The sequence below is a fragment of the Schistocerca cancellata genome, chromosome 3 (genome assembly GCF_023864275.1).
Source record: "Schistocerca cancellata isolate TAMUIC-IGC-003103 chromosome 3, iqSchCanc2.1, whole genome shotgun sequence".
Taxonomy (NCBI): domain Eukaryota; kingdom Metazoa; phylum Arthropoda; class Insecta; order Orthoptera; family Acrididae; genus Schistocerca; species Schistocerca cancellata.
In genome coordinates this window covers 84,635,362-84,661,772 of record NC_064628.1, presented here as the reverse complement: position 1 = coordinate 84,661,772, position 26,411 = coordinate 84,635,362, and positions in this window count along the sequence as shown.

The window sequence follows — 26,411 nt, the reverse complement described above, 5'->3', positions numbered from 1 at the left end:
TTAAGAACAAGAGGGGTCGAAGATAATTCAGTAATTACTATGTGTACAAAAAAAGTTTATGTTTGGAATTAATAGCAATGCATATTTCTCTCTTTACCTGGCTGAATATGTTACACACAAGATCCAACATAAGAGACCGGAATTGTTGATATTCCGGTGTGTGTGTTTGAATACGCCGTTCTTCTCAGGAATATCTGAAGTATTTCGCACCGCATGGCAGCTTCAAATCAGAGCCTGAATTAAGGTTGCAAATTGGCCACAAAGCGAGATGAAGTTCAATAAGACAATCGCAAGCAAGTCTAGCTTTGAAAGAGGCTCAAAGGCGAGTAATTCCTCTGAGATGTGAAGCTGAAAGCATTCGCAAAAAGGAAAGTAACATCCAGGTTTGCGATGAGAAATCAGACTATTCAGCCATTGATTCCACGGGGGCCATGGCATTCCCACAAGTCAGTTATCCCCAAACGACAATCCGCCACGTCATCGATATCAAATTGCAGAGCTATACACAGTCATCATCAATTAATAGCACGTAAGGTCACGGTACAACTTACTGGTCACCACCTTAGAAGGTCATATTGGTCACTCCGGAGTTTTAAAGATGACACAAAACTAATAACGTGCTGTCATGTGACATTTCAGCACTAACATAACATATGGCAGTTAAATGTTTTGTAAGTGACAAACAGGTGTATACGATAGCCGCAGTGACATAGGTTAACGTCGAGACACGACATAGTGACTGAAAGGAACCACCGTGTTGGCATGGGCTCAAGACCACACTCCGTCAAGTTGCCCGATCTCTTTGTATATGAATGCGGGATGTCGAACGTGTGTAGATGAACTGGTGTTCCATTTGTCAGTGGAGCCAGGTTCATCTGGACCAGTGAATGAGTGAAAATTGCGAAGGCAACTGCATGCAGTTGATATTTGCAATTGGATCTTTCTCAGAAGACCAGGCTCACAGCACACCAATGCGCCAAACCACACACAAAATGGACCGTAGCTGATTAGACGCGTGTCGTATGCACGAATGACTCTTTTCAAATGATGCAAGGTGACAAGTGGATCTACAGCACATGTTTTTGTTGTTGTGGTCTTCAGTCCCGAGACTGGTTTGATGCAGCTCTCCTTGCTACTCTATCCTGTGCAAGCTTCTTCATCTCCCAGTACCTACTGCAACCTACATCCTTCTGAATCTGCTTAGTGTATTCATCTATTGGTCTCCCCCTACGATTTTTACCCTCCACGCTGCCCTCCAATACTAAATTGGTGATCCCTTGATGCCTCAGAACATTATATTCTCTCTACTTCGACCATCATCAGTTATTTTGCTTCCCAAATAGCAAAACTCCTTTACTACTTTAAGTGTCTCATTTCCTAATCTAATACCCTCAACATCACCCGACTTAATTCAACTACATTCCATTACCCTCGTTTTGCTTTTGTTGATGTTCATCTTATATCCTCCCTTCAAGATACCATCCATTCCGTTCAACTGCTCTTCCAAGTCCTTTGCTGTCTCTGACAGAATTACAATGTCATCGACGAACGTCAAAGTTTTTATTTCTTCTCCATGGATTTTACCTACAGCACAATGACGAGCTAAACCCACAATTTGTGGAGGCTGTAGTTCAGAGAGGTTCTGAGACCTGCTGGGGATGTTTTTCCTGTAATGCATGACTTTTCAGGTTACCTGAACCTAAAGTAGAATGTTTACATAGGCATTTTCGTTGACTAAAGTTGCCCTTACATTTACATATTCATGATATGTCGTAGACAGTCATCCAAGATCACCACAGGTCTGATGAACACTCAGATACTCTATCACACCTCGAGTCGTCCGCGAAATCACGCGATCTTACCCGTGTGGAAAATTTCTGACCTTTTCTGAAACAGTGGTTGAAACGTAGGAATAAACATACCTACAATTTAGTAACTCTGCTTTCACTCAATTCCTAAACAAACCTTTGTTTTTGAGTCATCAGTGTTCTGAGTGGTCTGATGCGTCCCGCCACGAATTCCTCTACTGTGCCAACTTCTTCATTTCAGACTGGTACTTGCAACCTGCGTCCTGAATTATTTGCTGGATGTATTCCAATTTCTGTCTGCCTCTACAGTTTTTATCGTCTACAGCTCGGTCTAGTGCATTGGAAGTTATTCCGTGATGTCTTATCAGATGTCCTACCAACCAGTCCCTTCTTCTTGTCAGTCTTTTTCACATATTCTTTTCCTCGCCGATTCTCCGGAGAACCTGCCCATTCCGTACCTTTTCAGTCCGCCTAATTTTCAACATATTTTTGTAACACCACATCTCAAATTGTTCGGTTCCCTCCTCTTCTAGTTTTCCCACAGCCAGTGGATCGCTACCATACATTGCTGTTCTCCAGACGTACATTGTTAGAAATTCCTTCCCCGAACTAACGCCTATGTTTGATACTAGCAGACTTCTCTTGGCTACGGTACCCTTTTTGTCAGTGCTAATCTGGTTTTTACATCCTCCTTACTCCGCCCACCAAGGTTTACTTTGCTGTAAAGAAAGCAGAAATTATTAACTTCGTCTACTTGGTGATCCCCAGGTTCGATAAATTTCTCGCTGTTCTCATTTCTGCTACTTCTCATTGCTTTCGTCTTTCTTCGATTTAGTCTCAATCTATATTCTCTACTCATTAAAATGTTCAACAGATCACGTAATTCTTCTTCACTTTCACTGTAGATAGCAACGTCATAAACGAATCTTATTGTTGGTATCCACTCACCCTAAATTTTAAGTCCCCTTTAGAACCTTTCCTTTATTCCATCATTGCTTCTGTGATGTATAGACTGAACAGAAGAGGCGGAAAGCTATATACCTTTCTTACAACCTTTTTAATGTGTGCACTTTGCCGGCCGCTGTGCCCAAGCAGTTCTAGGCGCTTCAGTCCAACCGCGGTGCTGCTGCCGTCGCAGATTTAAATCCTGCTTCGGGCATGGATGTGTGTTGTCCTTAGGTTAGTTGGGTTTAAGTAGTTCTAAGTCTAGGGGACTGATGACCTCAGATGGTAAGTCCCATAGTGCTCAGAGCCACTTTAACCATTTTTGTAAGCGCTTTGGTCTTAGTCTTCCACTCTTATTATTCCCTCTTGGATGTCGTACAGGTTGTATATTATCAGTCTTTGCTTATAGCTTACTCTTATTTTCCTCAGAATTTCGAACGTCTTGCACCATTTGACGTTGTCGAACGCTTTTTCCACGTCGAAAGACCCTATGAACAGTCTATATTTTACGAGGGCTGTCCAGAAAGTAAGTTACGATCGGTCGCGAAATGGATACGGCTATGAAAATCCGATAAAGCTTTGCAAAGATGTGTTGGGCAGTGTCTCTAGTATGAATCTAGGTAGAATTATGTCGCTCTTTTTATTCCTGAGCTCTTAGTGAGCGCGTAAAGATGTTGTAGAAAATAGTGTCTCCCGCCAAGTACAAGGGCCTGCTGAGAATTTTCCCCTGAAGCTATGCAACCAACACTACATAACTGTCGTGCGGTTTCTTCGTCAAGACAATTCTCAGCCTCATTCTGCAGTGGCAATGAAGATGTTCCTGCATCGTTTCAATTGGAAATGTTTGGTTACCCACAATACAGCACGTAATTGTCTTCCACTGAGTTTCATCTCTGTTCAAACGAACCGCTGGCTATGAAGACAACATTTTGGCACAGACAACGAGCTTTAGGCCAGAGTAGAGAATTGGCGGAAAGCACTGGCGGCTGCCTTCTATGATGAGGGTATTGGAAAGTTGGTACAACGCTACGACGAATGGCTGAGTCAGAACGGCGACTACGTAGAGAAGTAGCTGAGAGGTGTAGCTAACTGTTACAGATGAAACATTTCTGATTTTCACTGTGATTTTCATTTCGCGATCAATCGTAACTTACTTTCTGGACAGCCCTCGTACTTTAGTCTTAGTCTTATCAGCGGCAACATCAGAGCTACCTCTCTGGTGCCTTTATCTTTCCTAAAGCCAAACTGATCGTCATGTAACACATCCTCAATTTCCTTTTCTATTCTTCTGTCTTTTATTCTTGTCAGTAACTTGGATGCATGAGCTGTTAAGCTGATTGGGCGACAATTATCGCACTTTTCAGGCCTTGCAGTCTTCGGAATTTTGTGGATGACATTTTTTTAGAAAGTCAGATGGTATGTCGCTAGACTCACACATTCTACACACCAACGTGAATAGTCGTTTTGTTGCCACTTCGCCCAATGATTTTAGAAATTGTGATGGAATGTTATCTATCCTTTGTGCATTATTTGATGTTAAGACTTCCAAAGCTCTTTTAAATTTTTGTTCTAATACTGGATCATCTGTCTTCTAAATCGGCTACAATATCTTCTTCTATCACATCATACATGTCTTCGCCCTCATACTGGCCTTCAACGCACTCTTTCCACCTATCCGCTGTCTCCTTTGTCTTTAACAGTGGAATCCTCATTGTACCCTTAATGCTGCTACACTTGATTTTAATTTCACCCAGGGTTCTTTTCACTTTTCAATATACTGTATCATTTCCTGAGACAGTCATTTTTTTCGATTTTTTTCTCTTTCTCCATGCAACCATTTTGCCTTAGCTTCTCTACACTTGCTATTTGTTTCATTCCTAGGCGGCATGCATTTTTTTCTGTACCTGTGAATTTCCCTGAACATGTTTGTACTTCCTTCTTTCATTGACCAACTGAAGTATTTCTTCTCCTACAGATGGTTTCTCTGCAGATACATTTTTTGCCGCTATGTTTTTCTTTCCAACTTCCGTGTTTCGTGGTTTAGAGATGTTCATTCCTATTCATCTGAACCACTTGCTGAGAAATTCATCGCCACAGTACCAAGTATGTGTGGCCTCAGAGAATTTTAAGTGTAACCCTCCGTTCCTCAGTACTTCCGTAATCCACAGTTGTACTTATTCTTCCTGACTAGTCTCTTGAACTTCAGCCTAGTCTTCATCACTACTAAATTGTGATCTGAGTCTGTCTCTGCTCCTGGGTACTTCTTACAATCTAGTATCTGATTTCGTAATCTCTGCTAATCATGATGTAATCTAACTGAAATCTTCCAGTAACTCCCGGTATTTTCCAAGTACTTTTCCTGCTCTTGTGATTCTTGAAGAATCTCCATTACTAGCTGAAATTTATTGCTGAAATTCATTGCGGCTTTCTCCTCTCTCAGTCCTAGTACCAAACCCATAATATCTCGTAGCCTTGTTTCCTACTGTTTCTCCTACAAACAAATTCTAGTATCCCATGATTATAAGATTTTCATCTCCCTTTACGTACTAAATTACCCTCTCACTATCCTCATATACTTTCTCTATATCTTCATCTCCAGCTTGCGACATCGGCATGTATGTCTGAACTATCGTTGTCGGTGTTGGTTTGCAGTCATTTCCGATGAGAGCAACCCTACCACTGGTTCACAGTAACACACTCAATGCCCTATTTCCTATTCATAACGAATTCTACACCCGTTATACCATCTTTTGCTGCTGTTGATATTGGCCCATACTCACCTGACCATAAATTTTCGTCTTCTTTCCATTTAACTTCACAGAATCCACTGGAACTAGATTGAGTCTTAGAATTTCTATTTTCTAGCTTCCCTGCTGACTTCAAACTTCTGCCATTCCATACCCAACTCTTAGAAGGTTAACCTTGCGTAGCTTATTCAATCTTTTTCCAACGTCATCTCTCACTTTCGGCTGTCCCTCCTGGAGATCCTAATAGGGAACTATTCCTGAACTTTTTGCCAATGGAGAGATGGAGCATTATGAGACTTTTTCAGTTACAGGCCACATGTACCGTGGATGCACTTTGTGTCTTCAGTACAGTGGTATCCATTGCGTTCTGCATCTTCATGCCGTTGATCATTGCTGATTCTTCCGTCTTTAAGGGCTGTTTCCTATCCGAAGGGCAAGAGACTGCCCTGAACGTCGGTCCGCTCCTCCATCCTCTTTGACAAGGCCGTTGGCAGAATGAGTTTTACTACTTATGCCGGATGTTTTCTGTGGCCAATGAAACCTATGGATTATCTTTAATTCCTTATTGAGGCCATTATCAGTGCCAGAGGCCGTCTGCTGGCTTGATGTATCATGAGACGGGTAGTAATTTTTGCTTGTCTTGAATACAGTTTCCACTCTTGTAGGACTGCTTAGTTTTTTCGTTTACCTTTAACGTCAGACACAGTCATTATTGTTTAGCGCATCGGTTAAGAACTGCACTACTTTGGAACGTCCTGGGCTGAGAAACCACTAATAATTACTGCATCCGTGTAGAACGGAGAGGTGCAATATGTCCGAAAATAAGATTCCAACTTACGTTGGAATGAACTGTCTGCAACCGTAAGTAGAATACTAACAGCGGTGCTTGGTGGAGTAGTAACAGAGACAGATTTCATGGTTCTGGGCACTCGCATTCCAGCCGCACGTTCTCTACCCGTTAAACCCTACCTGCTATTACCTGTTGCGCAGTCGTTCTTATCGCAGAAGTCCAATTAATGTGTCACAGTTGGCCTTTGCTTCAACACGAAAACAGTTCAAGGAGAGGTTAACACAGAATCAAATAAGTAAAACGCTACTCTGCTAAAAATGCAGTGCATTGTCGAGACCCTAGTTCTGTGCTTAATTTGGTGTCCTGTAGGAAAAAAAAACAAACGCAAAGATACAGTTGGTCCGCATCACAGTTCCCGGAGCCTATATGGTAAATGCTAATTCCGACTGACCAGAAACTCTGTCTTTTAAATCCACCTCTTAGCGACTTCCGTCTGAAATCACAGACGCGCGAGACACTCTAAACGAAGCCAGCACAGCTCTGAATCTGCTTTGCAACGGAACCTACAATACTCTCCAAGACGATAAGATATGACACACGTAGTCGCTTGCAAAAGTCGTCAGTGACTATTCAACACAACAGGAAGAAAGTTCACAACAAGATAAGTATCGTCCTATTAAGGGGCTCCGGAAAAGCTCAAAATCATGAAAAGTTCAATTTTTACTTTTTTGCGTTTTCTTAATATGCAGACTATTACCTTTTAATAGATATATAATTTATTCAATTCCGAAGACTACAACTATTTTTAAATTTTTTTTGAAATGTGTTCTACATGGGCGTGACCCACTGTGGCGCTGTTAAACTGCTGTCAAATGGTGTTATTATTAACGTCCGTGTTCATCAGGTACATTTTAGTGATGTGAGATAAAGTATGTGTTGTGGCTAAACCTATTTTCAGAGACTTAGCAGTACCTGAACTGTTGAAAAAGTGTATTCACGGAAAAACTCAAAACCTCATTGAAAGTGTAAATAGTGTTATATGGTCGAGAATCCCCAAGACTCTATTTGTTGGAATAGAAACACTTCACTTTGGTGTGTATGATGCTGTTGCGACTTTCAATGATGGCAACATTGTAAGGTGCAAGATATTTAGAAATATGGGAATGAAGATAGGTTCTAACATGGTACGAGCGATGCTTGCTTTAGACAAGGAACGCCTTCGGGCTGCAGACAGGGCTGTAAAGAGTCTAGAAATACAAGCAAGAGTAAACAGGAGGAGGAACAAGAGGAAGCTGGAGGAGGAGTTTGCAGAGGATGAAGATAATCCATCCTATGGACCTGGAATGCACTAAAAAGTTAATCCAATCTTTGTCGCTCGATTCCCAAAACTTTTATTTTCTCATACTAATTACATGTTTTCTAAGGATCTTCCAAACATATTTGTTTCAAACTTTCAGTAAATGTTACACAGTACCTTCTGCATAATTTAACACAGCCTTTTTCCAAAAAACTGTATATTTTTGAATATATAAATAAAAAACTGCAAAAAAAGTTGTGAATTTTCATTACAATTGAAAAAAATCATCTTTAATAACTGCACTAATATTTTGTAAAATCCCTGTGTTAAGTTGTAGCCCATATTCCAATAAATAATCTTTAAAAAGTTCAACTTCCTACCTCAAATACTTGTGAGAAAAGATGTAATTTATAAGCGTTATTTTAACATTGCAAGTATAGGGCGTTCCGGAGCCCCTTAAGGTGAGAGATGATGTAACTTCGTTCATCAAAGCTACCAACATATAAGGTAGTGTCACAGTAAAAACTATAGCTTCTAAACACCAAGTAAACTCAGTTTTTTACGTGAGTGCACGTACTTTGACTTTGGCAACGGAAAGCAGACCATAAAAGTTTGTGTGCGCCATTGATACATCAGTTACGTGGTCCGTTGTCATTTTAATATCCAGTGTTTTCTGCTTCGAACAACGGCCTGGGCTCAAAATTAATGGCTTTTTATCCCATTGAGACGTAAGATACGTCTCCACTACATTCTAAGCAAAAAAAAGAAAAACTGGATTTGACATGTGTGTACAGATTAACAAACTATTACAATTTCTGAAAAATTACTGAGCTGCTCAGCAACAAGTTCGTCCAACTCTGGTCATAGAGCAAGCAGTAATTCGGTTTCGCACTGATTTGATAGAATTGTTGGATGTTCTCCTGAGGGTCATCGTGTCACATTGTGTCCAGTAACGCATTAGATCGTCAAAATCCCGAAGTGGTTAGCGCTCCCTGACCACAATGCTCCAAATGTTCTCAACTGGGGAAAGATATGGCGACCTTGCTGGTCGAGGTATGGTTTGTCAAGCATGAAGACAACCACTAAAAACGCTCGCCGAGTAGTACCGGGTATTACCATGCTGAAATGTAATCCTAGGTTGGCTTGCCATGATGGTCAACAAAACAGAGCATAGAATATCATCGACGTACTGCTGGGGGGGTGGGGGGGGGAGGAGAACATAGGTACAAAGAAGGTAGCTGCGAAGAAACCAAGGGTAACAGAAGGAATACTTCAAGTTCATTGATGAAAGGAGGAAGTACAAAAATGTTCCGGGAAAATCAGGAATACAGAAATACAAGTCGCTGAGGAATGAAATAAATAGGAAGTGCAGGGAAGCTAAGACGAAATGGCTGCAGGAAAAATGTGAAGACATCGAAAAATATATTATTGTCGGAAGGACAGACTCAGCATACAGGAAAGTCAAAACAACCTTTGGTGACATTAAAAGCAACGGTGGTAACATTGAGAGTGCAACGGGAATTCCACTGTTAAATGCAGAGGAGAGAGCAGATAGGTGGAAAGAATACATTGAAAGCCTCTATGAGGGTGAAGATTTGTCTGATGTGATAGAAGAAGAAACAGGAGTCGATTTAGAAGAGATAGGGGATCCAGTATTAGAATCGGAATTTAAAAGAGCTTTGGAGGACTTACGGTCAAATAAGGCAGAAGGGATAGATAACATTCCGTCAGAATTTCTAAAATCATTGGGGGAAGTGGGACCAAAACGACTATTCACGTTGGTGTGTAGAATATATGAGTCTGGCGATATACCACCTGACTTTCTAAAAAGCATCATCCACACAATTCCGAAGACGGCAAGAGCTGACAAGTGCTTGATTTATCGCACAATCAGCTTAACAGCTCATGCATCGAAGCTGCTTACAAGAATAATATACAGAAGGATGGAAAAGAAAGTTGAGAATGCACTAGGTGACGATCAGTTTGGCTTTAGGAAAAGTAAAGGGACGAGAGAGGCAATTCTGACGTTACGGCTAATAATGGAAGCAAGGCTAAAGAAAAATCAAGACACTTTCATAGGATTTGACGACCTGTAGAAAGCGTTCGACAATATAAAATGGTGCAAGCTGTTCGAGATTCTGAAAAAAGTAGGGGTCAACTATAGGGAGAGACGGGTCATATACAATATGTACAACAACCAAGAGGAAATAATAAGAGTGGACGATCAAGAACGAAGTGCTCGTATTAAGAAGGGTGTAAGACAAAGCTGTAGCCTTGGGCCCCTACTCTTCAATCTGTACATCCAGGAAGCAATGATGGAAATAAAAGAAAGGTTCAGGAGTGGAATTAAAGTACAAGGTGAAAGGATATCAGTGATACGATTCGCTGATGACATTGCTATCCTGAGTGAAAGTGAAGAAGAATTAAATGATCTGCTGAACGGAATGAACAGTCTAATGAGTACACAGTATGGTTTGAGAGTAAATCGGAGAAAGACGAAGGTAATGACAAGTAGTAGGAATGAGAACAGCGAGAAACTTAACATCAGGATTGATGGTCACGAAGTCAATGAAGTTAAGAAATTCTGCCACCTAGGCAGTAAAGTAACCAATGACGGACGGAGGAAGGAGGACATCAAAAGCAGACTCGCTATGGCAAGAAAGGCATTTCTGGCCAAGAGAAGTCTACTAATATCAAATACCGGCCTTAATTTGAGGAAGAAATTTCTGAGGATGTACGTCTGGAGTACAGCATTGTATGGTAGTGAAACATGGACTGTGGGAAAACCGGAACAGAAGAGAATCGAAGCAGTTGAGATGTGGTGCTATAGACGAATGTTGAAACTTAGGTGGACTGATAAGGTAAGGAATGAGGAGGTTCTACACAGAATCGGAGACGAAAGGAATATGTGGAAAACACTGATAAGGAGAACGGACGGGATGATAGGATATCTGCTAAGACATGAGGGAATGACTTCCATGGTACTAGAGGGAGCTGTAGAGGGCAAAAACTGTAGAGGAAGACAGAGATTGGAATACGTAAAGCAAATAATTGAGGACGTAGGCTGCAAGTGCTACGCGGACCATCACTCCTCGTTGGCAGACCGTATGGCTAGCGAGATTCGGGTTGGTATCCAACCGTTGTCTGCGCCGTCTCTACACTCGTGTTCTCTGGTCGTCGGGGTTCAATTCGTAGTGGGACTCATGACTGAAGGCTGTTCTACTCAATTCAGTGAGATTCCAGTCTGAAGACATGTCTCGAGACGCCCCAGATTGTGGTGGTGTAACAACCTGACTGTTGCTCACCATACGGCCCAACTACCAGTAGTGATGACTTTGCGTGTCATTTCTTTTCACAGCAGGTCTTCTTCGGTTGTCATCTGCGGCACCCCAACAACACAGCGGTACGTCTATCATATTCTATGCCCCGTTTTGTTGCCCTTCGTCGCAAGCCATCCTACCCAGCAAGATAATGAATGCTTGCCTGCATATGGTGACAGTTCCTGCTGCTCGCCTTCGTGCTTGACAAACCCTACTTTAGCCAGCGATGTCCACAGTTTAGAACGTTTGGAGCATTATGGCAGGGCCCTTCAAAAAGCTACGCGGTTGTCACAATCTATGGGGCACATTGGACAGAATTTGACACTATATCTTCAGGACGGCATCCAACAACTCTGTCAGTGACTGCCAAGCCGAATAACTGCTTGCATAAGGGCCAGAGGTGTTATTTACTGGCTTATTTGTGGAGCTCATTGTTTACAATGAATCACCCGTTCCCTCTGAAACTGTAATCTCTGGTTTATATGTACATTTACATCACATCTACTATAATGGATCATATTATTTTCTCTTTCTTACAAAAAAATGGTTCAAATGGCTCTGAGCAGTATGGGGCTTAACTTCTGAGGGCAACAGTCCCTAGAACTTACAACTACATAAAACCTAACTAACCTAAGAACATCACACCCTTCCATGCCCGAGGTAGGATTCGAACCTGCGATCGTAGCGGTCGAGCGGTTCCAGACAGTAGCGCCTGGCCACCTCGGCCGGCTTTCTTTCTTCGTTTCAACAGAAAAGTTACAAGTGATTGTGTTAATTGCTGTATCTTCACCTGTTCCTTTCTATAAGTGGTAGCGGGCGGACATATCACTAGCTCCGCCGTGCCAGTATTGTTTAACAACGTCTATTGCAACCGTATGTTAAAAAGTGTTATAAATAAATAAATATATATATATACATACACTCCTGGAAATTGAAATAAGAACACCGTGAATTCATTGTCCCAGGAAGGGGAAACTTTATTGACACATTCCTGTGGTCAGATACATCACATGATCACACTGACAGAACCACAGGCACATAGACACAGGCAACAGAGCATGCACAATGTCGGCACTAGTACAGTGTATATCCACCTTTCGCAGCAATGCAGGCTGCTATTCTCCCATGGAGACGATCGTAGAGATGCTGTATGTAGTCCTGTGGAACGGCTTGCCATGCCATTTCCACCTGGCGCCTCAGTTGGACCAGCGTTCGTGCTGGACGGGCAGACCGCGTGAGACGACGCTTCATCCAGTCCCAAACATGCTCAATGGGGGACAGATCCGGTGATCTTGCTGGCCAGGGTAGTTGACTTACACCCTCTAGAGCACGTTGGGTGGCACGGGATACATGCGGACGTGCATTGTCCTGTTGGAACAGCAAGTTCCCTTGCCGGTCTAGGAATGGTAGAACGATGGGTTCGATGACGGTTTGGATATACCGTGCACTATTCAGTGTCCCCTCGACGATCACCAGTGGTGTACGGCCAGTGTAGGAGATCGCTCCCCACACCATGATGCCGGGTGTTGGCCCTGTGTGCCTCGGTCGTATGCAGTCCTGATTGTGGCGCTCACCTGCACGGCGCCAAACACGCATACGATCATCATTGGCACCAAGGCAGAAGCGACTCTCATCGCTGAAGACGACACGTCTCCATTCGTCCCTCCATTCACGCCTGTCGCGACACCACTGGAGGCGGGCTGCACGATGTTGGGACGTGAGCGGAAGACGGCCTAACGGTGTGCGGGACCGTAGCCCAGCTTCATGGAGACGGTTGCGAATGGTCCTCGCCGATACCCCAGGAGCAACAGTGACCCTAATTTGCTGGGAAGTGGCGGTGCGGTCCCCTACGGCACTGCGTAGGATCCTACGGTCTTGGCGTGCATCCGTGCGTCGCTGCGGTCCGGTCCCAGGTCGACGGGCGCGTGCACCTTCCGCCGACCACTGGCGACAACATCGATGTACTGTGGAGACCTCACGCCCCACGTGTTGAGCAATTCGGCGGTACGTCCACCCGGCCTCCCGCATGCCCACTATAATGTAAACTCAAAGTCCGTCAACTGCACATACGGTTCACGTCCACGCTGTCGCGGCATGCTACCAGTGTTAAAGACTGCGATGGAGCTCCGTATGCCACGGCAAACTGGCTGACACTGACGGCGGCGGTGCACAAATGCTGCGCAGCTAGCGCCATTCGACGGCCAACACCGCGGTTCCTGGTGTGTCCGCTGTGCCGTGCGTGTGATCATTGCTTGTACAGCCCTCTCGCAGTGTACGGAGCAAGTATGGTGGGTCTGACACACCGGTGTCAATGCGTTCTTTTTTCCATTTCCAGGAGTGTATATATATATATATATATATATATATATATATATATATATATAAAGCCAACAGTAAAGTAACAAGTGATTGTGTTAATTGCTGTATCTTCACCTGTTCCTTTCTATAAGTGGTAGCGGGCGGACATATCACTAGCTCCGCCGTGCCAGTATTGCTTAACAACGTCTATTGCAACCGTATGTTAAAAAGTCTTACAAAAGTATATATATATATATATATATATATATATATATATATATATATATATATATATATATTTGGATTAATCACACCCATCTCTTCATCATTTCGCCCGCGCCGAGAATCCTATATCAGGAGGTCTGAAGCAGACAACAGGAACTTGCGTGAGCAGCGGAGGAGCGACCTTCTGTCAGCATTGTCCTAATCAGGTCTATCCACAATGGAACTAATGAGAAGGAGAACGTAACTTTAAATGATGAATACTGATCTTAAATGTAGTGACACTGAATGTCTGTTGATATTACTACCAGTTGAAGTTCACCCAGGATATGTGTATCTTCCAATTTCTTTGAATTATTATTTCCAATAATTTTTTTTGTTTATTGAAGAAGCAATTATAAATCAGTTTCCATTATATGCCCACCCACACATTCTGCCACTATTCACTACTGATTTCTGTCCCATTCAGATAATTCCTTCGTGGTGCTTCGTTTTTTCTTTCTTAGGGGATATACACAATTTTGATATTATAGCGCAACAGACTGGTTCATGCAGCACTACCTCAATTGTAACACAGGTAGTAATAGTTTTGCAAAAGTGATGATTCCTAAAAATCATATTTAGCTGGAAGAATTACTTTTGATACTCCCGCCCTTCAGGCTAACGACCCAACATCTGTTGATAACTGTCTGCCCCCATAAAGTGCGCCTTACCTTCAGTTTTTTTCCAGAGGTTACCATGCGTCAAGATTCCAAAATACTCGTTAACGGCGCTCCGGCCGTGCCTTGGGTGTTTTGCATTTTTAGTGGGCACTCAGTGGGGCTCAGCGGGGCAGTGGTCGGACGTGACCGTCGCCCACTTCACCGAATTTCGATGTGTGAATCTGCCCTAGGGTCAGATTAAGGTGCGGTTTGCATCAACGAGTATTTAAACAGAGTACATGCTGAGGAATGTTCCACTATCATTTATTCTCCTACCGTACTGAAACGATTACGCAAATTCGGAATTAGGAAATTAGCGTGATCAATGAGATAGCAGATCTACGGTTTCCTTAGACACTGCAGGTGTCTTATTTGCATCACCATTGCTCCATGGTAAATAACACGTCTTCTTAGATATAATACCACTGATTGCCTTATAAGAAAGACTGTTACGTACTAGCTGAAATGAATTATTTAATTAAAAATCTATGCATGAATTGATATCAAGTCGCATAGTTTTCTTAGTGTACAATGGATACTGGATTTATTTACTCAGCTGCATGAGTTATAGACCATAACACTTCTTATATGCAGCACTAAACATTCTGTCGAGATTAAAGAATTCACTAAAAAAATACTGTATGTAGGCTGGATTCGAGTCCCCAGCTTTAAAGTCACTTGAGTCATGAGAATGGACGCTGGAATAAATGTTACATATGCTCACATCTTACATTTAAGTGGCAGTAAGGACATCACGGGATTTTCATAAACTGTGGTGAAACAGCAGGAAGCTATTTAGATTTATTGGAAATTAAATGATGCATGTATTGGACTGGATTGGAAAAATGTCATAAATCGCTGGTTAGAGTTAATCTAGAATGTGATCAACAGAAATACTGAGAATATTAACAAAATACCTGTTGAAACAGTGTTTTGTTTCGCCATGAGGATGTTGTTATTGTTGTGATCTTCAGTCCTGAGACTGGTTTGATGCAGCTCTCCATGCTACTCTATCCTGTGCAAGCTTCAACTTACTGCAACCTACATCCTTCTGAATCTGCTTAGTGTATTCATCTCTAGGTCTGCCTCTGCGATTCTTACCCTCCACGCTGCCCTCCAATACTAAATTGGTGATCCCTAGATGCCTTAGAACATGTCCTACCAACCGATCCCTTCTTCTAGTCAAGTTGTGCCACAAACTCCTCTTCTCCCCAATTCTATTCAATACCTCCTCATTAGTTATGTGATCTACCCATCTAATCTTCAGCATTCTTCTGTAGCACCACATTTCGAAAGCTTCTATTCTCTTCTTGTCCAAACTATTTATCGTCCATGTGTCACTTCCATACATGGCTACACTCCATACAAATACTTTCAGAAACGACTTCCTGACACTTAAATCTGTACTCGATGTTAGCAAATTTCTCTTCTTCCGAAACGCTTTCCTTGCCATTGCCAGTCTACATTTTATATCCTCTCTGCTTCGACCATCATCAGTTATTTTGCTCCCCAAATAGCAAAACTGATTTACTACTTTAACTGTCTCATTTCCTAATCTAATACCCTCAGAATCACCCGAGTTCACTCGACTGCATTCCATTATCCTCGTTTTGCTTTTGTTGATGTTCGTCTTATATCCTACTTTCAAGACACTGTCCATTCTGTTCAACTGCTCTTCCAGGTCCTTTGCTGTCTCTGACAGAATGACAATGTCATCGGCGAACCTTAAAGTTTTTATTTCTTCTCCATGGATTTTAATACCTACTCCGAGTTTTTCTTTTTTTCCTTTACTGCTTGCTGAATATACAGATTGATTAACATCGGGGACAGGCTACAAACCTGTTTCACTCCCTTCCCAACCACTGCTTCTCTTTCATGTATTTCATGTCCCTCATGAGGTTATATATAAATATGTCACTTTGTAAATAATTGCAGAGCTCACGGTTCTTCTTATCTCAAAACTGACTCAATGACGTATCCAACTTAAATTATGCATATATGAAAGCAAAATTATTAATACTTACTAATTTCCCGTTGTGTGTGATTATGACTGTTCTCGCTGCTTGTTGAGGCACGAGAGGCTCATACTTTAAGTCTTTCTGCTGCTAGTTTGATTCGGTTGTTTTGCACGTCTGTTTGCGTGCGCGCGTGCTCGCTTCCTGTGGGGGCATGCGATTTTGTCTATGTCTGTCGTTTGTGTTTGTGTGTGTGGTGTGTGTGTGTGTGTGTGTGTGTGTGTTTGTGTTTGTGTGTGTGTTTGTGTGTGTGAGTGTGTATGTCACGCACGTACTTACGCTTTATAGCTGTTTGTAAACTTGCGTCACCCTGAACATAATGCCATTACGTCATCATCTGCCTTCATATATAGCTGATTAAGTTAATCATGTGCAGACTGCACGTCAACAAAACCACTGTTGCTACACTGTTGATTAGTACTAATAATCTCTCTCTTTTTTTGCAGGTATGCAATTACAGGAATTTTACAACAAGAAATTTCCCCGTAACCCACTGCAAGAGTAGGTAAGTAATAACTACTGTATTGACAACTCTAAGAAAGGACTACACATTAAACCAGAAAAAAATCGCACATCCAGATGTGATCTGAATTGTCTGGAACGACACAGTTAACACATTGTCATTATACTAACACTGTGAAAAATTATTTCTTCGGGAAATTTGTACACACACAACTATTACTTCTTTTTCTACGTCAGATGCAGCATTTAGTACATGGAAAATTACTAATAATAGCACGTCTACGTTTACTACAAAAAATTGTAAATGTCGTAACTTACGATGGCAGACAACCTGCGTCTTAGATGTTGCAATTTTCTCTGTTATGATATTGGGTTCCCTTGCAAGACACAGAAATGCGTAAATTCCGCAGCGAATTACTGTGATGCCATATCTGTGGGTGACGGAAAATTCTTCTTTTTTCCTCATGGTAGACGATTAAGCGACGTAGCACGTAGGAGTCTTCTGGCTAGGTTTCCTACATCGCTAGATTTCATGGGAGCGTACTGTTTTCTATGGTTGCACAAACCACTGCACCTGTTGCGGAGCCAGTGTGACGTGTTTAAGGCCTCACGCGTGGTGTGAATGGAGTGGCCCGAGTTTCTGTGAAAAGCAAACTTTATTGCAGGCTTGTGGGTCTTTTCAGAAATGTAAACAAATGTGATGGCTGTGCGCTACCTACATATCCGGTCACGTTAACGTGACCACCTGTCAAAAGTCTAAACAACAACTTTTGCAGTGCGGACCACTGCAAGACATGCAGGAAGAGCGTTGATGAACTTCTGGAAGGCACCAACAACAGGTTACCTTCCAGTCAGAAAGCTGTTGCACTCATCGACCGTTATATTGACTTGTAAATTATAGATTGCAGTGATCAGTCACCCGTTTTAAATTTTATTGTGCAGATCTAGATTTCGGCTAGAAGCTAGCCATTATCAATGCACTATTATATTCGCTCAGTGCATGTAATTCCCTGTTGGTCGGGCTTCATCCGCAGTTAATTGGATAGCCGAAATCTAGATCTGCACAATAAAAAATTGAAGAGGACGACTGATCGCTGCAATCTATAATTTGCAAGGAACCAACAAGTTTGCGGAGCGATGTTGACTCCAGTGATGTGGTCAGCTGCTCCAGGTTTCTCAGTTTAGCATCCATAGGCGAACAGCCCGGTCGAGGTAGTCTCGCGGATTCTCGAACAGGTTTACATCGCAGGCCAGAGGTACCGTAAAGTCATACTGGTGCCGTTCGACCCAAGTACAAGGGTTGGAACTCAAATAGCGGCAGCTATTTATTCACAACCTATACAAAATAGTTACTTGTTTGCACCTGTTACTTCCTTCAAAGTAGTCACCAGCGTTGTGTACAACGATGGGCAACGTATACCGTTAGCCGAGCCTGTTCTGTTGATGGTGCGAATGGAGCGGTCTACTTCCTGTCGAATCTCTGCGACAGTTCTGACGCGAACGCTACGAAGCCAAAACTGCAACGCCAGTCCAACGAGTGGAGTCATTATGGGTCGCCGCGAAAGTCGAAAGTGGGTTAGACCACCAGTATGGTGAAAGATATTGTGATTCTCGTGTACGACTGTGATCCATATCTACATCTATTGGTTACTCTGCAATTCACACTTAAGTGCCTGGCAGAGGGTTCATCGAACAATTTTCATACTACTTCTCTACCATTCCACTCTCGAATGGCACGTGGGAAAAACGGACACCTATATCTTTCCGTTCGAGCTCTGATTTCTCTTATTTCAGAGCTCTATGAAAAGATTTAGGTGTTCCTTTTTCCCTCGCACCATTCGAGAATGGAATGGTGGATGGTGCTATCCTAACGCATTACGTTCCTCCACAGCAGACCGTCAATGCATAGTATTACTGTTCGTTTATGGAGCATCACCTGCGACCAATTTTGCGAAAGAAGTGGCGACACTTTCTGCGCAACCCACCCATCATTTTGCACGACAGTGCGGGGCGGATACAGCTCAAGCTGTGGCTGCTCTGTTCGGTTGATGGGACTGGGAAGTACTGTACCATCCACTATACACCCCGGACCTAAATCCTTGAGACTTCGATTTGATTCCGAAGATGAAGGAACCACTTCGTGGCATTCGCTTCAGAACTGTTCCAGAGATTCGTCAGGCAGTAGACCGCTCCATTCGCACTATCAACAGAACAGGCTCTGCTAACGGTAAACTACGCCTTCCACATCGCTGGCAATGGGTTCTACACCACGCTGGTGGCTATTTTGAAGGACAGTAACAGAAGCAAACATGTAACTTTGTAACGCCGGAAATGCATATCCTCCTATTTCCATCTATTGTACTATTTTTTTTCCTTGCTTTGTTACCTCAAGATATGACATTTCTGTCTCTTTGTATATTGTAATTGTTTTACTATTTGTATATTTATGCATTTATGTCGATGTATAATTGGTTTGTTTCGTAAATATTATTTGTATTTTTACGCTGGGTCTTGCCTAGGGAAAACTGCTATCGAACGATTACGTCGATAGGTCGTGTGAAGAATCAAAGTGTGTAGGATCTTTGGTAGTGTTAACTCTGCCGCGTGGAGCGCGGGCTGAGAGAAGGTGTGTGGCGGGAGTAGCGAGTGGAGCAGGTGTGTTGTGTGACGCTCCCGCGAGTTGCCGCGCTTTCGGGGTTTGGCAGCATGTAATTGCGCTCGACTTGCGATGATAGTTTCCGACATGGTGTCGCGGACGGGAAACATTAACTAGTGCACATCAAGAGCCCGTTTCGTCTGGTGACCGTGTCGAGAAGAAGGCGCGCCAACATCCAGCTTCTGCAACAGCGACGGCCGACAATGAGTGACTGTCGCCACCTCCTCGATCGACGGCTTTAAACCTTCAATCAACCAACAAGGAAGACTGGAAGCAAGTAAAGTTTTAGAACTGTATGGCAGACCTCAGCTTTTCAAACTGTACCATTTTCGTCAATATAATTACAGCAACTTAGCATGAACTTTTGTTGCTCATTGTCCCAATAGCATTACCAAGCAGGGTCCCTTCCTTTTCCGGAATGAACCCGAGTGTCGTTGAAATTCAAACGCCAGCATTAAAATTATACCATTCGATTTCACTGCTTTAAGTTCAAAGTCAGCTGGCTACAATATTCAGATTACATAAGCACAAATTAAGAGTGCGAGTTTTGTTAGCATATTTAGCTTACCTGTGACTGCAGCTCAGCTTGGTACGTACTAAATTTTACTATTGTTAATTGTTCAGAATCATTTAATTCAGGCTCAAAGTTAAATCTCTTCTTTCTAAATTGCGTAGATTCAAGTAGCTTTTGAAATGATTGTTGAGGTAGTCCAAGACTAACCGTATTTTACTGAATTTCGATGTGCTTCAGAAAGAAAGCTCACTATTAACTTCAGTCACTAAATTAACTTTCGATTTTCCGGTTTTATTAATTCTTTTGCTAAATTAAGTCAGGGTGTAGCGAAATTTATTACTTCTGACAAACTTTCAGTTTTCACACTACGCGTGTCAACCTTCAGTTGCCACGCTTCTAGTGCTAATTATATGTGTAATAACCTTTCTTTTTCAGTTACTATAGTAATTGTCCTTAGGACTGGCGACCGTGATTTCCCCCAAATCTCAAATACCTAATTACTGCTAGTTAATTGTTAACGTAACGGCTGCACATTTACTTTCTTTATTAACTTTACCCCTTTTCAAAATTAATTTCCACCGGTTTCATTAGCACATTTCCTTTCATTTAGATGTAACCCTTTCCTCCCTCTTTACCGACAGGTTAACTTCGGTGGGTATTGCTCCTTATCCAAAACTCCCATTAGGTACACGCGGTTTCATTTTTCACTGTCATTAAGGTCGGTAAGTGAGGGGGAGGTTACACGTGGCGACCTGGTGACAGGACAATCTTCAGATTTGAGGTTGTTCTGGACACGAATTTTGCATTGTGCAAATCTCGTAACAAAGTATTGGTTACGTACAGGCCGTTACGTCAGCGAGAATAAGTAGTGGGAGTAATCCTAATTATATTTGAGATTTGGCATTTATATTGAAAGTTATTAAAATGAGTGAAGGCAACAATTACCAAAATTTGGTAGACTTGGATACGGAACAATCGGTCGAACAGTGGGAAACGCGCACAGCGGTTCCCATTGTTCAGGGGCAGGCGGCTAGCATGAAAGACGCGACCGCCGAAACGCAACAAAGAGCAGAAATGGAATTCCACACTTTAGAAAATGTTTCGGAATCGGAAGTGAAAATCAAATGTGAATCCCTTGATGACGAATACGGGGGGACAATTAAAGAGGAAGCCGCTACGGAAGTAAAACCGGTAGTTTCCGGGAATTTAACTGATTTATTGAATGTTTTGATTAACGAAATCAAGAGTCAATCGGCAGAAATTAAAGCTCTGTCTGCCAAGCAAGAAGATCAGGCTGCCAAGCAAGAAGCTCAGGCTGCCAAGCAAGAAGCTCAGGCTGTCAAGCAAGAGGCTCAGGCTGCCAAGCAAGAAGCTCAGGCTGGCAAGCAAGAAGCTCAGTCTGAAAAAATTGAACGGATGCTAGACAATCAGAACAAAGCTATTAACGTTGTTAACAACAATGTTGGAGTTGTTAATACAAAAGTTGATAAAATCAAAGAAGATATTGTTCTAATTAATATCGAAATCGGTAATCTTAAACAGGAAATGATAGGCGTTCAGGCGGAAATTGCGAGCATAAATACTCGTTTTGATTCCGAAATTAGCAGAATCGAGAAAAGTGTAGGAGAAGCAGTTGCTCCGATCATCGAGAATAAGGTGACGGAACAAATTCAATTAGTGAAAAAAGAGGATCAACAGAAGGTGGAAACTTTAAAGGCTTTAGTGTCCGAAGTAGACACTAAAGTGAGGGAGCAGGCTAATACCTGCGAAGAGAAAAAGAGGGAAGTGGAAACGCTTGCGACAACCACTTGCCAAGTAGTTACGAGAGTGTCGGAATTAGAAAAGAAACTTGACGAAAAACAGAGCTATGTGCCAATCTGTGCACATAGTTCGGAATTGTTGACGAAAGAGGAGCGGTTCGACCCCTTGAAAAAGGGCGGTATACACGCGACGGATTTCATTAAAAATTGTGAAAGAGTTTTACCCAGATCATGGACTAATGAGAGAAAAATTAATGCGGTTATTGATGTGCTGGCTGGTGATGCCAAGCGTTGGGGCTTAAACCTCAACATTACGAACCTGACTTTTGACGAGTTTAAAAATTAGTTTCTGGCTGAATACTGGTCAGAGCAAAAACAGCAAAGTGTCTGGCGCGAATTTGTCGTATCGAGGCCTTTCGATGCGAATTCGCGCGGCTCGATGAAGGATTTTTGTGAGGGCTGGATCCGCAAGTTGGAATATTTGCGTGATCGCCGCACGGAATCCGAAATAGTCTGGGAACTCTACAAGAAGCTTCCAGATGATACAAAACGCTACGTAGGAAGCAATTATAGGACAGTGAATGATTTCCTGGAAAGAGTTGAGGACGAGGACAATTGGCGCAATAATCGCGACAGTGGTAGAGGCCGTGGTAACAACAACGAGTACCACAGCAACCACAACAGTGATAACCATGGGAATAATGCATACCGCAGCAATAACAATAATGGTTCGGACCGTAATAACAATCGGTACAATGCAAATAATAACAGGAATGACAGAAACCAGTATCATACTAACGTGATACGGGCTTCACAGAATAGTAATAACGCCAGAGAGTGTGATCAGCCGCCTCAGCAGCATCCGGGGAGCGTATCTGCTGGGACGAGACAGAGAAACCATTAGCCGCGCCGGTGAGGGGCCGAGCGGGCGTGGAGAAATTTTGGCGGCCCAATAACAAGAGAAAACCCAGGTGTCGCCGTTATGAAAATTCCGTATGGAATAATCAACGGCGGGAGAGTGTGCCAGTGTTAAGAGAAAAGAGTGCGCCCACAAGTAGTAGATCAGCTGTATACACGGCAGTAGAAAATACATTCGCTGTCGGTGAGAACAATTTAAGTAGTGTTCCGGAAATCGATCATAAAGTGGCAGCTGTAATACCCACAGCGGAACTGGAGATTGAGTTTAATAATGATTCACAAGTGTTGAGAGAAGATCAGATGTCGGATAAAACGTCCGTCATCGAGCGAGGGGATGCAGAGAGGGATGAGGTCTGGTTAAGGCAGTTCGGTCGATTATACGACGAACTAAGAGATTATAGGGGTCTGTATGGGAGAAGCGTTTATGGGGAGCGCGTGCAGGATTTTCCGCGTCTCGTCCCGCAGGAAGATAGTGTTTGTGAAGTGATAGAAAGTTCTGGCCCTAATCGGCGGACTTTACTAGAAATAGTTGATGTTAAGGGGGAGCACGAGCAAGATTCGTCGTGTTTCGTCCCGCAGGAGTTAGATGTTGAAGTAGTAATGGAAAGTTCTGGCCCTAACCGGCAGACCTTACCGAAAGTTTCAGTGGTAGAAGTAACCGACCCATCCGACGCAAACCTCCAGTTTAAACATTGCGAGAGTATTAAGGAGAAAGATTGCGAAAATTTTAGTGATAGCCGGACACGATTGGTAGAAAAGCACATAGATTACAACGTGTATGAGGTTAGAGCTGACATTATACGGTCAGACGATAGCAGTGTGGGTTGCGCAGATCTGGCGGAAGTAATTGAAGAAACTACTGGACACATTCCTCCAGGTAGATTGGCGGATGAGATTAATCTGACCAAAGTGGAATCAACGAAGGTGACGATTAATGAATTGATAGCAAAGCAACACTCACTAGTTGACGAGTTACAGGAAAAGGTTTCGGTATTGGAGGCGAAGCTACAGACTACGCCTCAGGACAAACGTGTTGAAATTAAAACTGTATTTGAACAGAGGCTGAAAAAGCCGCCAGATAAGCCGGATTTAGGATCAAAGCCGGATGGTTTTTTCTGGAATGACCTGGATATAGACGAGGATTTACTGTGGGAAAATAAAGAAACAGCCGAGGACAAGTGTAGACAGATAGTAGTGTCTGTTAATATGCATGACCTACAACTAAACGTGTTGATTGACACCGGTGCAGAATTGAGTGCTGTATCTGGGAAAATATTTGAGTTACTGAAAGACAGACCTGGCATCGTAGTTATGCCAGTAGCAGGAGTGAAAATTATCGGTGCTACTGGGAAGGCCAGTAAACCGGTCACAAAATAGATTTTTGTCAACTTCGAGATAGGTGGGGCACGATTTGAACAAGAGTTTGTCGTCGTGCCAGACTTGACTACGGAAGTAATTATCGGGTTAGATTGGCTATTAAAGTACCGTGCAGTGAATAATTGCGAAAGCAAAACTTTGACATGTACGTCACAAGATAAAACGATAGTAGTTAGTTTTGACGAGGCAGGAGACGGTGTGCATAAGCAATACCAGCCTATACACATTGTTAACTGGCCGGATGACATTTACGTAGGAATGAATTTGAACTGCCGTAACGTGAGGAATTTCGGCAGTGACAAAAGTGTAGAAAGTGAATTGGAAGAGATAATCAAATTCCCTCCACGGATTGACATTAGTATTGGTGTGAAAAAAGATCGTTTGCGAGAAGTAATGAAGCTAAAAGCCGATGCCCGCATACGTCGTCATGACGCAAAAGCGCGTTTTGCTAAGTTTGCAATCGGAGACTTAGTACTTGTAAAAGCTCATGAGAAATCGAGCGAGATAGACAATGAAATCTCTAAATTTAAGTTAGTTTATAATGGACCATATAAAGTCATTGGTATACCTCACACAAATGCTTATTGCTTAGAGTATCCAAGCTCTGGAAAACGATTAGGTATACGGAATATTGTAGACTTGAAATTGTACCAACCTAGGATCGATTAATACCACACAATGGGTAATTTGTACAGTATGTAAATATAGAGTGTAAGATTTAAGGATGTGCCATGTTACGATGCTTTTGCCTGACCTAGAGGTCATTAAAGAAGTTGTAATTAATAAGTAATTAATTTTGACTAAATGATTTAAGAGTAACTGATTAGTAATCATCTGAAAAATCCAAGCTGCTAGTTTAAGTTTTCAGCTGAGTCACAGTAGATTAAGGAATGTAAATATGATTTTGTAACTTTCTGTAATATTTCATGAAAGTGTGTTTTTATTAGTCATTGCCGATGTACTTAGACGCTGTTTTAAGTTTCAGGCTAGTACATGCGTGTCATGATGGACAGTGTTGAGTTATCCGCTGTGATAGTGTTTATGGACTCCTTGAGATTACTCGGGAGTGAGTTTTTCCGAAAGAATTCAGTGAAACGGACGTTCTGGAAACGCCGTTACAAGGGCGAGTGAGATCAAGCGTGCCGCACAGGCGGGCGCAACAATACTTGCGAGGCGAAGCCGCTGTCGGCTCTGTGCCGCTGTCGGCATTCTTTGTACTTGCGGGTATGGAAGGCGGAACTGTTTTTCTTCCTGGACAGCTGAAAGAATTCTACTGTCAATATTTATGTTTTATTTTATCTGCTGTATATTATTTTCTTGTTTAGCGTTAATTGGACATGACGAGAATATTAATTATGAAAAGGTTACATAAAATTGTGTATTCTATGTAATTAATTATTAGTTTGCGTATTTTGATATACCAGTTTTTTTATGACCATGTATTCTGATCAATTTTGCAAATAGTATTCCATTTCTTATAGTGTTACGAATTTTAATGATTTTGGAATAGCTAAACCATTTTCTATGTTTTTTTTTAATTTTGATATGGTGTCAACCTGTTTTACTTTGTGCAAGATGACAGAGTGGAATAAGATTAGGAGTATCTCCACTCAATTATTATTGTATAAAAATTGGGTTATGGTTAATTAGACGAATGCTAAATTTTTTTGATGTTTTGAGCATATGCATTTCCGCTGTTTCTTTTTTGGGACATTTTCTGAGTCTGTTTACGTTACACGAACATCCTCAGACAATGTGGGGCACGTGTAACGCCGGAAATGCATATCCTCCTATTTCCATCTATTGTACTATTTTTTTCCTTGCTTTGTTACCTCAAGATATGACATTTCTGTCTCTTTGTATATTGTAATTGTTTTACTATTTGTATATTTATACATTTATGTCGATGTATAATTGGTTTGTTTCGTAAATATTATTTGTATTTTTACGCTGGGTCTTGCCTAGGGAAAACTGCTATCGAACGATTACGTCGATAGGTCGTGTGAAGAATCAAAGTGTGTAGGATCTTTGGTAGTGTTAACTCTGCCGCGTGGAGCGCGGGCTGAGAGAAGGTGTGTGGCGGGAGTAGCGAGTGGAGCAGGTGTGTTGTGTGACGCTCCCGCGAGTTGCCGCGCTTTCGGGGTTTGGCAGCATGTAATTGCGCTCGACTTGCGATGATAGTTTCCGACATGGTGTCGCGGACGAGAAACATTAACTAGTGCACATCAAGAGCCCGTTTCGTCTGGTGACCGTGTCGAGAAGAAGGCGCGCCAACATCCAGCTTCTGCAACAGCGACGGCCGACAATGAGTGACTGTCGCCACCTCCTCGATCGACGGCTTCAAACCTTCAATCAACCAACAAGGAAGACTGGAAGCAAGTAAAGTTTTAGAACTGTATGGCAGACCTCAGCTTTTCAAACTGTACCATTTTCGTCAATATAATTACAGCAACTTAGCATGAACTTTTGTTGCTCATTGTCCCAATAGCATTACCAAGCAGGGTCCCTTCCTTTTCCGGAATGAACCCGAGTGTCGTTGAAATTCAAACGCCAGCATTAAAATTATACCATTCGATTTCAC